Here is a 12,574-nt window from a genome sequence, read left to right as displayed (position 1 = left end):
GCTCAGGGAGCCAGAGTCGAATCCTAAGATGACTATGGGGTCAGGTGACCCCAATGTAGAACCAGAATTGGGAATCTCTGTTCTGTTTCACGACTTTGGCCAGACATCATCTGGTTTGGCTTATAGAATTAGGTGGTGTTGCCACAGTTTTTTGTTTCCTGCACTTTTTTTTAAAGTCTTAAATGACTTAATGACTTCTTTTCTTTCTTTCTTTGGTTCTTCTCTTTCTTTCCTTTTTCTTTTTCCTTCCTTCCATCCTTCTTTTCTTCATTCCTTCATTTATTCACTCTTAACCACTTTATGAAGGTACGATTGACATACAGAAAGCTGTACATATTTAATATTTACAGCTTGATGAATTTTGAGGTAAGTATACATCCGTGAAACCAGCCTCCCTCACAATCTGTGCCATAGACAAATCTATTACCTCCAAACATTTCCTCCCCCTGCCCTTTATTTACTATTATTGTGTGTGTGTGAGGGATAAGGACACTTCAGACATACCCTCTAAGCAAACGTGTAAGTACACAATACAGTATTGTTAAGTCTCTGCCCCCTGCTGCACAGTAGCGCTCTAGGCCTTGTTTCTCTTGCATTACCCAAACTCTGTAGCCTTTGACGGATACCTCTCGACTTCCCCACCCCCTTTCCCTACGATTGTCTTCATAGTACTTTGTTCCCTTGGCAGCTGATTCAGATCTCTCAGTCTTTATAGGGCTGGGTAGTTGATCACACCTTGATTTGAATGGCTAGCAGCTGAAGGTCACAAGTGCGACTTGCAAGGATTTCTCTGAGTAGGTCAGTCTGTTTTGTCTGTGTGCCCAACCCTATGGCAAGTGCTGTGGGAATTGGAGAGACTTGTACCTGGGATTTTTATACTTCCGGTGCACAGAACGCTCCCCACTGACAGGATCTCATTTCATCCTCACCGTCAGCATGGGAGGTGGGAGGTAGGCATTCTTTTGATCCTCATTTGACATACCTGCACCCAGGAATTCATGGTGCTTAAATGACTTAATGAGATAATAGCAAGAGATTATTCTAAAGGCCACTGAGAAGTTTCCATCGTGGCACAGCAGAAAAGAGTCCAACTAGGAACCATGAGGTTGGAGGTTCAATCCCTGGCCTTGCTCAGTGGGTTAAGGATCCAGCATTGCCATGAGCTGTGGTGTAGGTCGCAGATGTGGCTTGGATCTGGTGTTGCTGTGGTGTAGACTGGCAGATGTAGCTCTGATTCAACCCCTAGCCTGGGAACCTCCATATGCTACAGGTACGGCCCTAAGAAAAAAAAGTAATAATAATAAGTAAGAAAAAAAATAAAGGCCACTGAAATGCACAGTGGTTGCTCTGAGGTCCTTTTCAGGACTAGAGAGTAATGCATAGGGAAGGCTGCCAATATATACCCTAACAACTCCGTCAATCCCAGCTTTCGAGCTGCGCAGGCCATACCTTTGGCTCTGAGAGGCTTTTTTTCATCTCTGAAAATTAAGCCGAGAGGGTCAATGAAGCAGCAGCTCAGAGTATGGGAGCTCTAGCCAGTGTTTTTCAGGAACTACTTTTTTTTTTTTTTTTTTTTTTTGGTCTTTTTAGGGCCACACCCATGTCATATGTAAATTCCAGGCTGGGGGTGGAATCACAGCTGTAGCCAAAGGCCTACCCCTCGACCACAGCAACACCAGATCCAAGCCGCATCTGCAACCTACACCACAGCTCACGGCAACGCTGGAGCCTTAACCCACTGAGTGACGTCAGAGAATGAACCCACATCCTCTTGGATACTAGTTGGGTTCCTTACCACTGAGCCACAAGGAAACTCCCAATTAGAGAAAAACTTCTGTTTTTAGATCCAGAAAGATTGTTCAAAATAAAACTCAAGACAACAGTGAGCACATTTACAGCTGGATATGTAAGTCCTTACCTCACAGCAAGATAAGAGGCAGCCATAGCCTAAGCCCATCTTTTCAGGACTTGTAAAACTGTGAGCAGACTAGAGATTTGAGCCACATGTGCACCCACCGAGTCCCTTCACATGTAGCCCAAATGCACTGTGATCTGGGGCTCAGACTGACTGCACAATAAGGACATTAGTGACTTGAACTTCACTTTGAGTTTAGGGTCCCTTGAGCTTTTCTTGGATTGGAGAAATGATCAGCCAATCAACTATTTAGTGTAAATAAAACTTCAATGTGATAAACTTTAAGAGACTCATTGGACTCAAGTAACTGACAAACCAGCTACTCTCAAGGACTTTAAAGCACAAAAGTTGAAGGTAGTTGTTGCTAATTAAATTTAATCCCATAAAACTGCAGCCCACCTAATCCTTGGGGCAGGGCGCAGATCTCTCACAAGGGCCTTATCTTAATAAATCTACTTCTTGCCTATCAAAAAAAAACCTTTAATCCAACCTGTTCATTAAAAATACACGTGATAGAATGGGCACAACATTGTAAATCAACTATACTTTAATGTAAGAAAATAAAAATAAATATATATATACTTGACCACATTCCCTTGTAGAAGACACCTTGATAACCAAATATCTGGAAAAGCTGAGGTTTTTCTCCATTAGCCTAGGTAAGTTTGCCCTAAGTAAATATGCATTGTCATCAGAATACAAGGATGGAATCACACAGCAGGAAGAATAAAATGGGTCATTAGAGGTAAAACGAGATTTTAAACTGATCTTCGAAATTGTAAAACCAACAAAGCAAAAACAAACAGAGCTCGGTGGAAATGAATGGCCGGCCACTCAATGGGGCAGAAAGGGACTAAATCCTCAAAGTGACAAATTAATGTTTCCACCGTAAGTTCTTCTCACCCCTCCCAGCCACCCCCACTCTCACGGCCCCCCACCCCCACCCCATACAATCCTCTTCAAACTCTGCAACATCAATTGGGGAACAAATAGGTCCTCCCCAGGCCCAGACCAGAGACCAGATTTATTTTGTTTTATTTGTTTGGAGTATTGATATGGTGTATTACATTAATTGATTAATTGATTTTAGGTGTTAAACTAACCTTATATTCCTGGGATAAACTCACTTTGTTATGGTGTATAATCTTCTTTATATGTTGCCTAATTCCATTTGATACTATTTTGTTGAGGATTTTTGTATCTATACACATAAGAGATACTGAATTATAAAATTGGTGTTTTCATTATTAAATTGAGAATGTATTGGACAGGATGTCGAGACAAGAAACAGGAAGCAGAGATTTCTTAGAATGTTAATGACTCTTGGAATTTTTCTGACATAGTTGGACTAGATTCAGATTTATAAAACATTGATTAGCAACTATGTGATAAGAGAATATTGTATTCTTAAGTTCTGTGACATGATCTGATGAGCAAAGACACATCTAAGTGAAGTTTTAAAGGTAAAATCTTAGATTTTTGGTGACTAAAGGTTACAATTAAAAATAAAATCCCAAAGTTTTGAGTTTGCTGATTGAGAGAGTATTGTTGAGGTTGCCCGAACCAAATGTTAGAACAGGAAACAGTGGTGATCATATGATTCTGGAGTCAGGCACATTGGCTTTGGAGCATTAATATGAACTCAAGGGAGAGATATGCACTATACATGGAGCTAAACACTGGACTCTGTGAGAGACTGAATGCACACATTCACTCAAGCACCATCCACAATGCAGTGATCACTGAACCCTCGAAATGGATTCTCTGTCCAGAAAGTGAAGCAAGAGGAAAGCAGAAGCACAGGGACGAGTGCCAAAGGAAAACTACTGGCAAATGAGGCAGAGAAGAAGAAAATGATATGAGGATGAAAGCCAGCTCATCAGGACATCACAGAAGTCAAGAGAGCAGAAGGTTTCAGACCATGATTCACAAGTGCTAAATATTCCATCCATCAGCTCAATGGATGAGTAGAGGGCACTGAATTTGCTAACCTCTGGACAGAAATGAGGGAGTTCAGAGAAACACAAAAACACATACATCCTTTTCTTTTCCTTCTGAGCCAAAAGCCACTTCTGAGATAACAAAGCTTTCTTGTCAAACAGAAATACTCAGTTATAAGATGGATTAGTTGTCTGTATTGATTTGGGATGTAAAGAAGATCAGCTTAACACAAACTGTGAATCAACTCTACTTCAATACAATATTTTAAAAAAAGATCAACAAGGAAAAAAATAGAACAAAAGAAAGAAATCACTCTTGCACAATATATAGTAAACATATAGAACTCCTTATCTGAGGAATCTCTGTCTATCTAAAGGAGTTCAAGTTTCCAGAATGGGGTGGACCCCTGGTTTCAGTAGAGAACTGAGTTTTCCAGAGCCAGAAGGGGTGCAGAAGCACTTTGGGAGTCGCCTTTAGATGGGACAGTGGGTTAGTGGGGGAAGATCCAGGTTCCCAACTCCATTCCCGTCAACACTGCTTAACCCTTAAGGGAGAATCTGTAGTATTTGCTAAATAACAGTTTCTTAGATATGACTCCAAAGCATAAGCAGTACAATAGGAATTAAGTAAATTGTAATTCATCAAAATTAAAAACTTTTGTGCTTTCACACTATCAATAAAGTGAAAAGACAACTTACAGAATGGGAGAAAATGTTGCATCTGATAAGGGACCTGTATGTGGAATATATAAAGAACTCTTACAGTTAAATAATTTTTAAAAAGACAAATAATCCAACTAAAAGTAGGCAAAGGACCTGAATGGACATTTCCCCAAAGAGGATATACTGATGACAATAAACACGTGAAAAGATGCTCACCTTCATTAGTCATCAGGGAGGTGCAAATCCAAACCATAATGAGATAACACTACAAACCCTAGGAGGCTAAAATAACAAACAGACAATAACAAGTGTCAACAAGTCTGTGGACAAATTGGAACCCTCATACACTGCCAGTGAAATACACCATGGTTCAGTCACTTTGGAATAGTCTTCAGTTCCTCAAAAGATCAAACATAGAGTTACCGTATAACCCAGAAATCCCACTCCTTGGTATAAACCCAAGACAAATGAAAACATGCCTCTATTTAAAAACTTGTACATCGATTTTTACAGCATTGTTCATAATAGCCAAAAAGTGAAAACATACCAAATGTCCTTCAACCACTGAATAGATAAGTAAAATGCAGTATATTTATATAATGGAATATTAGCCATAAAAAGGAATGAAGTCCTGCTCCATGTTACAACATGGATGACTCTTGAAAGCATGCCGAGTGAAAGAAGCTACATTTTTATGATTTCATTGACAGAAAATAGCCAGAAGAGGTAAATCCAGAAAAGTAGAAAGTAGATGAGTAGTTACCTAGGGCTAGAGGGTATGGGATGAAATGAGGTACCAACAACCGCCGATGGTACAGGGTTTCTTTTAAGAAACTGTTCTAAAGTTTATCGGGGTGATGATCGCACAGCGCTATGAAAATGCTGAACACCCTTACACTCTAAAGGGGTGAATCGGATGTGAGTGTTACCTTTATAAAGCTGTTAGAAAAAAATAGTTTTAAATTTAAAAAAATATTTATATTCCTCGAGTGTCTCCCTATTGATGAGAGGGAAAGGGGGCAGTTTTTCAATCTATTATTTAATGCTCCCTTGACATCCCCATCTAGTCATCTATCTCACCTAAACCCCCACCAGTTACATCAATGTCCTTCAAGTGCACTAAGTTGCTGGGACTGCTTTCTTTTTTCTTTCTTTTTTTTTTTTTTTTTTTTTTTTTTTTGTCTTTTTAAGGCCACACCTGCCGCATGAGGAAGTTCCCAGGCGAGGGGTTAATTCAGAGCTGTAACTGCTTGCCTACCCCACAGCCACAACAACGCAGGATCCAAGCCGTGTCTGCAACCTACACCACAGCTCAACAGCAACCCCAGATCCTTAGCCCACTGAGCGAGGCCAGGGATCAAACCCATGTCCCCATGGATACTAGTCAAATTCGTTACTACTGAGCCATGACAGGAACTCCACAGGACTGCCTTTCTCATTCTTTAGTCTAAAATTCCATTTTCCACCCAATTTTTAGTTATTTGGTGTTCAGTAAGTATCATTGAAGGCTTATTAATGTGCCAAGGCACTGGGCTAAGCTTCAGGGTTATAGAGATGAAACTGACTTAGGCCATACGCTAAACTGTTTTATATCAGAGGAGGATGGAGTGATAGATAACAGAGATGAATCCTTCAAGTCTTTTCCTAAAATCTCACTTCCTCCCTTAGTCCTCTGTGCTTCAGCCCTCATCAACTTCTTCCTACTGTGACCTTTTATAATATTTACGGTTTGACTTTGATCATATTCTGCATCATTTTACCATTTCGAATGTCATATCCTTTCTTCCTAATTAATTTGTAAGATTACAAATAAGAGAGACCCTGTGTGTGCGTTTTCTATCACTGCTATAACAAATTACTGCTAACTTGGTGGCTTAAAATAACACAAATGTATGAACTTACAGTCCTATAGGTCAGAAGTCCAACACAGGTCTCAGAAGGCTCAGTAAGATCAAGGTATCAGCAATACTGTGTTCCTTCCGGAGGCTCCCATATGGAGTCCATTCCCTTGCCTTTTCCATCTTCTAGTGGCTGTCCACCTTCCTTAGCTTGTGTCCCCATTTTCCATCTGCAAAGGTAGCAGTGTTGCATCTCTCTGACCTTCTGCTGTGGCCATATCTCCCTTTTACAATACTCAGAACACTGTCCCTGCTTTTATGGACTCATGCGGTAAGACTGGGCTCATCCAGATGATCTAGAGTGATTTCCACACCTCAAGGTCCTTACACTTAATCCTTTCTGCAAAATTTCTTTTGCTATATATGGTGACATAGTCACAGGTTCCAGGATGTTTACGACATGGATGTCTTTGGGGTTCATTATCTTGCCTACCATCCCATTTTTTTATGCTTCTTTTTATTACATATGAGCTTAATACTATGATGATAGATAAAAGGATATACTATGCAAAGACTGTCAACACACTGACAGCCAGTGCTGCAATATCTGTACATCAAAGTAGACTTGAAGACAGAAAACGTTATTAGGGATGAAGACATTTTTCAAAATTATGAAAAGATCAACTAACAATTATAATGCTTCTAAATTTATAAGCAATTAATAATATAAGCAGTTGCAATAGTCTTAAAAATTGAAAGTACTTTTTTTTTCAAGAATAGAACATTGCACAATGGACCACGTGTTGGATCATAAAGCAAATATCAACATCTTTCAAAAGATTTGAATAATATATTACCATCTAAAAGGATTCTAAAATTAAGAGTTTTATTTTTAAAAATCAATAAATATGTTTTCTAATCATAAGGAGGTTAAACTAGAAATTAATAACCAAAGGATACCTAAGCAATTCTGAAATGTTCGGACATTAAGCAATACTTGCAAATAATCCATGAGTCAAAAAGGGAATCACAATGGAAATTAGAGAATACTTTAATCCAAATGAGATGCTTATTTAAAATTTGCATGATAAAAATGAATTAGTGCTTGAATGAAAATTTATGGTATTAAGTATATATATCAGAAATATACTTTTGATATATATATATATATATATCATATATATATATATATCAAAAATGCTGAAAATCAGTTATTCAAGGAGTTATAAAAAGAACAGCAAATTAAGTCCAAAGAAAATAGAGAAAATAAAAGAATAACGATAAGAAACAAATTAATGAAATAGAAAAACATACTACAGTGAGAGTCTAAAAGCTTGTTGTTTTAAAAAATGAATAAAATCAGTTGACTTTAGCAAAATTTATCAAGAGAAAAAAGTGAGAAGCTGAAATTGCTCATATCAGGAATAAAAAGATATATTAATAAAGACGTTATAGGCCTTAAAAAGAAAATAAGAAGCCAAAAATTTGTATGAATTAGACAAATTCCCATTAAAATAGAAGTTATGAAAACTGACAAAAGGAGAATTAGAAGATCTAAATGGTCCTATGTCTGTTAAAAATTACATCAATAATTTAAAACCTTCCCCCAAAGAAAACACTAGGCTGGAGTTCCTGCCGTGTCACAGTGGAAGTGAATCTCACTAGGAACCATGAGGTTGCAGGTTTGATCCCTGGCCTCAACTCAGTGGGTTAAGGATCCGGCGTTGCTGTGAGCTGTGGTGTAGGTCTCAGACAGGGCTTGGATCTGGCATTGTTGTGTCTATGGTGTAGGCCAGCAGCTGCAGCTCCAATCCAACCCCTAGCCTGGGAACCTCCATATGCCACTGTGTGGCCCCCCCAAAAAGCCAAAAAACCCCACAAAACTCTAGGCCCAGATGGCTTCACAAATGAACTCTTCAGAATATTTAGAAGTAACATCCGTTTTACACAAACTCTTCAGGGAACACTTACCAATCCTTTTTATAAGATGTATATATCTTTATTTCAATAACATGATAAGAACATTACATGGAAAAATTATAGAGCAGTTTCTGTCTTGAGCATGATGCAAAAATCTTAAACAAAATGTGAATATTTACTGACAAATATCCTCAATCTTAAACAAAACGTAAATCCAGCAATATATAAAATGGGATAAACATTATGACTAAAAGGGATTTACTCCATAAATGCAAGGTTGGTTTAGCATTTAAAAATCAGTAAACGGAACTCATTACATTCAAGGATAGAAAAGAATAATTATATGATATTCTTATCTTAAGCAAAAGAAGTGTATGATAAAATTTAACAACCATTATGATAAAATAGAAATTCTTAGTAAATTGGAATTAGAAAGGATTTTATTTAATCTATAAAGTATATCAACTAAGATTTTATATTGACTTCATAGTGAATTATTAAAAGCTTTCCCTCTAAAATCAGGAATGAGACAGAAATTCATACTATTCCTACTTTTATTCAGAATTATACTGTAGATTTTATTCCGTGTCATAAAGTAAGAAAATTAAAAGATGTAAAGATAATATAGGGAGAAACAAGTATCATTATTTATAGATGATGATGTCACATATAGGAAATACAAAGGATTAGATTAACAAATGAATTTGACAAAGTCCCTGGATACAAAGTCAATATGTAAAATAGTCAACTGTATTTTTATATACCAGCACCAAGCCTTCAGAATATGAAGTATATCTTAAAATAGCATTTAGAATAGTATCAAAAACATCAATCAACTAGGGATAAACCTAAGAAAAGATGTGAAGCATCTCTACACAGAAAGTCATAAAACATTATTAGGAGAAAAAATTAAAAATCTCAGTAAATGTTGAGATCCACCATACTCATGAATTTTAAGTCTCAGTATTTTAAGACACCAGTACCCTTAAATTGATCCTGGAGTCAGTAGCATCCTCATCAATATCCCAGCAACTTGTATGTGAAACTTGACAAGCTGATCCTAAAATGTACATTGAAAATGCAAAAGGTCAATAATAATGAGATCAGTCTTGAAGACCAGTGTCCACCGTAGGATAGCTTGTGCCGTTGACCTTTGAATAAAGTGGGAGTTAGAGGCACCAACCATCTACACTTGTGAAGTTGGAAATCTGCATACAACTTACAGTTGGTGCTTGTACCCATGATGTCTCTGCATCCATAGTTCCATATCCATGGATTTAACTAACAATGGATCTTGTAATACTATAGTATTTAATTTTTTTTGTTTTTTCTTTTTAGGGCCTCATCTGCAGCTTATGGAGGCTCCCAGGCTAGGGGTTGAATCAGAGCTACAGCTGCAGGCCTACACCACAGCCACAGCAACACAGGATCCGAGTCAAGTCCAAGACCTACACCACAGCTCACAGCAATGCCAGATCCCACTAGGTGAAGCCAGGGATCGAACCTGCAACCTCATCGCTCCTAGTGGGATTCTTTTCCACTGTACCACAACAGGAGCTCCTAGTATTTACTCTTGAAAAAAATCTGCATGTAAGTGGACCCGTGCAGTTCAACCCCATGTTGTTCAAAGGCCAACTGTGCTAGCAAAAAGAAACCAATCAATCAATAAGTAAAGTAACCTAAATTGCCATCAAAAGGGAAATATGGAGTTCCCGTCGTGGCGCAGTGGTTAACGAATCCGACTAGGAACCATGAGATTGCGGGTTCGATCCCTGCCCTTGCTCAGTGGGTTGACGATCCGGCGTTGCCGTGAGCTGTGGTGTAGGTTGCAGACATGGCTCAGATCCCGCGTTGCTGTGGCTCTGGCGTAGGCCAGCGGCTACAGCTCCGATTCGACCCCTGGCCTGGGAACCTCCATATGCCGCGGAAGCAGCCCAAGAAATGGCAGAAAGACAAAAAAAAAAAAAAAAGGGAAATATGTAGGAGTTCCCTTGTGGCTCAGCAGGTTAAGGATCCAGCGTTATCATTGCTGTGCTCTGGTTACAGTTGTGACAAGAGTTCAATCCTTAGCCCAGGAACTCTGCATGCTGCAGGTGCAGCCAAAAAAGAAAGGGAAATACATTCCATAAATTCTATGTATAGAATGTGGTATTTGTATACAGTGAAACTATTAAATAGTTAAGAGGAATGTGTATATATATATATATATATATATATATATATATATATGGACTTACATATTCACAGAGCTCTAAAAATACAGTAGTGGATGAAAAAGCAAGTTGCAAAATGTATGTAATGTAACACATACATGTACATTTCTAAAGTATAAAACTACTGTATATTATTCCTTGGCAGTTGTGTTCCTCTGTTGTAAATGGCTGAAGGAGACACTGTACACTGAAGTCATGGGAGCAGCAGCCTTTGGAGCAGTGGATGAAGGGACTAGGTTTGAGGATGGGGACAAAGGAGACTGTCACTTCATCTTAATTGTCCTATTTCTCTTCTTAAAAAAAAAAAATACGACAGAATGTTAACATTTGTTCATTCTGGGTGACAGTTCACAGGGTGTTAGGTATATTAGTCTTTGTACTTTTCTCTTTGTTTAATTTTTCAAAATGGAAAAAAAGATTAAGCTGCAGTAACAGTATCTTTCATCATTTAGTTGTAGACTTATTTATTGTTTGGGTATTTTATGTTCCTGTTTGTTTTAAAAATAAATGTATATAAATGTCAGGATAGCTGAGGGAGCTAAATTTTCTTCCTTTGCTTATGTTCCCAAAGCATACTTGTTTTATTTCACATTCTTTGCCATCAAAATGTGGTCTTTATACAAACTTGAGAGGAGTCGATCATGCGGGCTCACAGTTCTACCATAGTCTGTCTATTAAGAACGTACTTCCTATGATAGACATTCTTGTGCACCTCAATCGCTAGAAGCATTCATTTGTATTGGAGCCAGAATAACCACAAGCGAACAGAAACATGAAGCCCAAAGATTTCCTCTTTGGTGCTAGAGATTTGTTGGCACTGATTGTTAAGACTGAAGGTCTGACATCACTGATGTTTATTGGCCCAGTCTGCCGTATGCCTCCCCGGGGTCATTCCCACAAGACTGACAAAAGAATGGGACTCTCTGCATTTTCCACCAACAACAATGCTTCCCGCTCGCGCGCGCACGCACACACACACAAGCAGCACAAAAGTCCCTCTCTGGTGCTGTGGGGGGCACATGATGTTGATGCTGGACGGATGGTGGCTGTTACAGACACATCACACCCCAGAGCTATTAGTCCTTGGACTGGTAGCCTTTGGAACTGCACCCAAGGTGATTGCTGTGACCACTCTTTGAAAAGTTAACACATAAGTGTGGATTTAAAGCACACTAAGTATCATATAATTAGATCCTACATTGAGGCTTTCAAACATGCACAGGTAGGAGTGAGTTGGAGACCTCCATACCTTGCCTTCAGGGATCTGCAAGTATCCTCAACTAGAGGAGAACTCAGGTCTCCTTCCCTGCTCCCTATTTGCTCCTCCCCAGAAGCGGGGGAAGGAGAAAGTTATTCGAAAGAGGGAACTGAGCATGCTCAAATCAGACCCTGTTGTCTGTCTTCTTTCTGAGCCAGCCTGTCCCCAGGATATACATCAACCCACTGTTTGGCTCTGGGCTGCATGTTCTGAGGGAGCCCAGAGGTTTTCCAGCAAGATCAGTGATGAGTGGTTTCATCTAAGTCAGGGGTCAGTAATTAGCACCCAATCTGAATTTATGTCCTCTCCAATCAACCTTCTCAGTAACAAATGCAGAATTTTTAGCTCTGTCTTTCTGGTTCCAACCTCAAGAGGGGAAGGGGGAGCAGCTGTTATTAATTGCTTCCCCCAAAACCAGATAAGCAATTAATAGATGACCTCAAGGTGATAAATTAATATAATCCATGATACCAAGCAATGTTTTCTATACCAGAATTATCTTATCTGAATAGTTAACTGGGCATTGTTCACTTAACTTATAATTTCGTAAGTGTGGTTAAAATAAATATGTATGATTTATCATGGTATACTTAAGCTCTAATAGCTTGAGGCAGATGCCATTGAAATGTACATTTTATAATGTGTTATATTAGCTACATAGGTATACGTATACACAGAAAATATGTTTATTTAATTCAATCCCTGAACAGCAAAAACAAAACAAACCAAAAAAACAACCCAGCGTGCTGGCCCAGAAGGCACTTGTGCATATGGCCAGCTGTACGTTGGCAGAACGTAGTGGTTTTAAGGAAGAATCAGGGTTCTAG

At 38.7% G+C, this 12,574-nt stretch overlaps 1 protein-coding gene across 2 annotated transcripts in view; it reads left to right on the top strand.

The window, feature by feature from the left end:
* ARSB (arylsulfatase B) overlaps nt 1-12,574 on the top strand; it is a 163,345-nt gene that overhangs the window by 146,283 nt on the left and 4,488 nt on the right. The window lies entirely within an intron of this gene.

The sequence above is a fragment of the Sus scrofa genome, chromosome 2, assembly GCF_054392235.1.
Source record: "Sus scrofa isolate SSC_HxYL_T2T_F1_AM1 chromosome 2, Sscrofa_HxYL_maternal_Yorkshire_Landrace_v2.0, whole genome shotgun sequence".
Classification (NCBI taxonomy): Eukaryota; Metazoa; Chordata; class Mammalia; order Artiodactyla; family Suidae; genus Sus; species Sus scrofa.
Note: the sequence above shows the minus strand (reverse complement) of the source record. Positions and strands in the feature narration are given on the sequence as shown.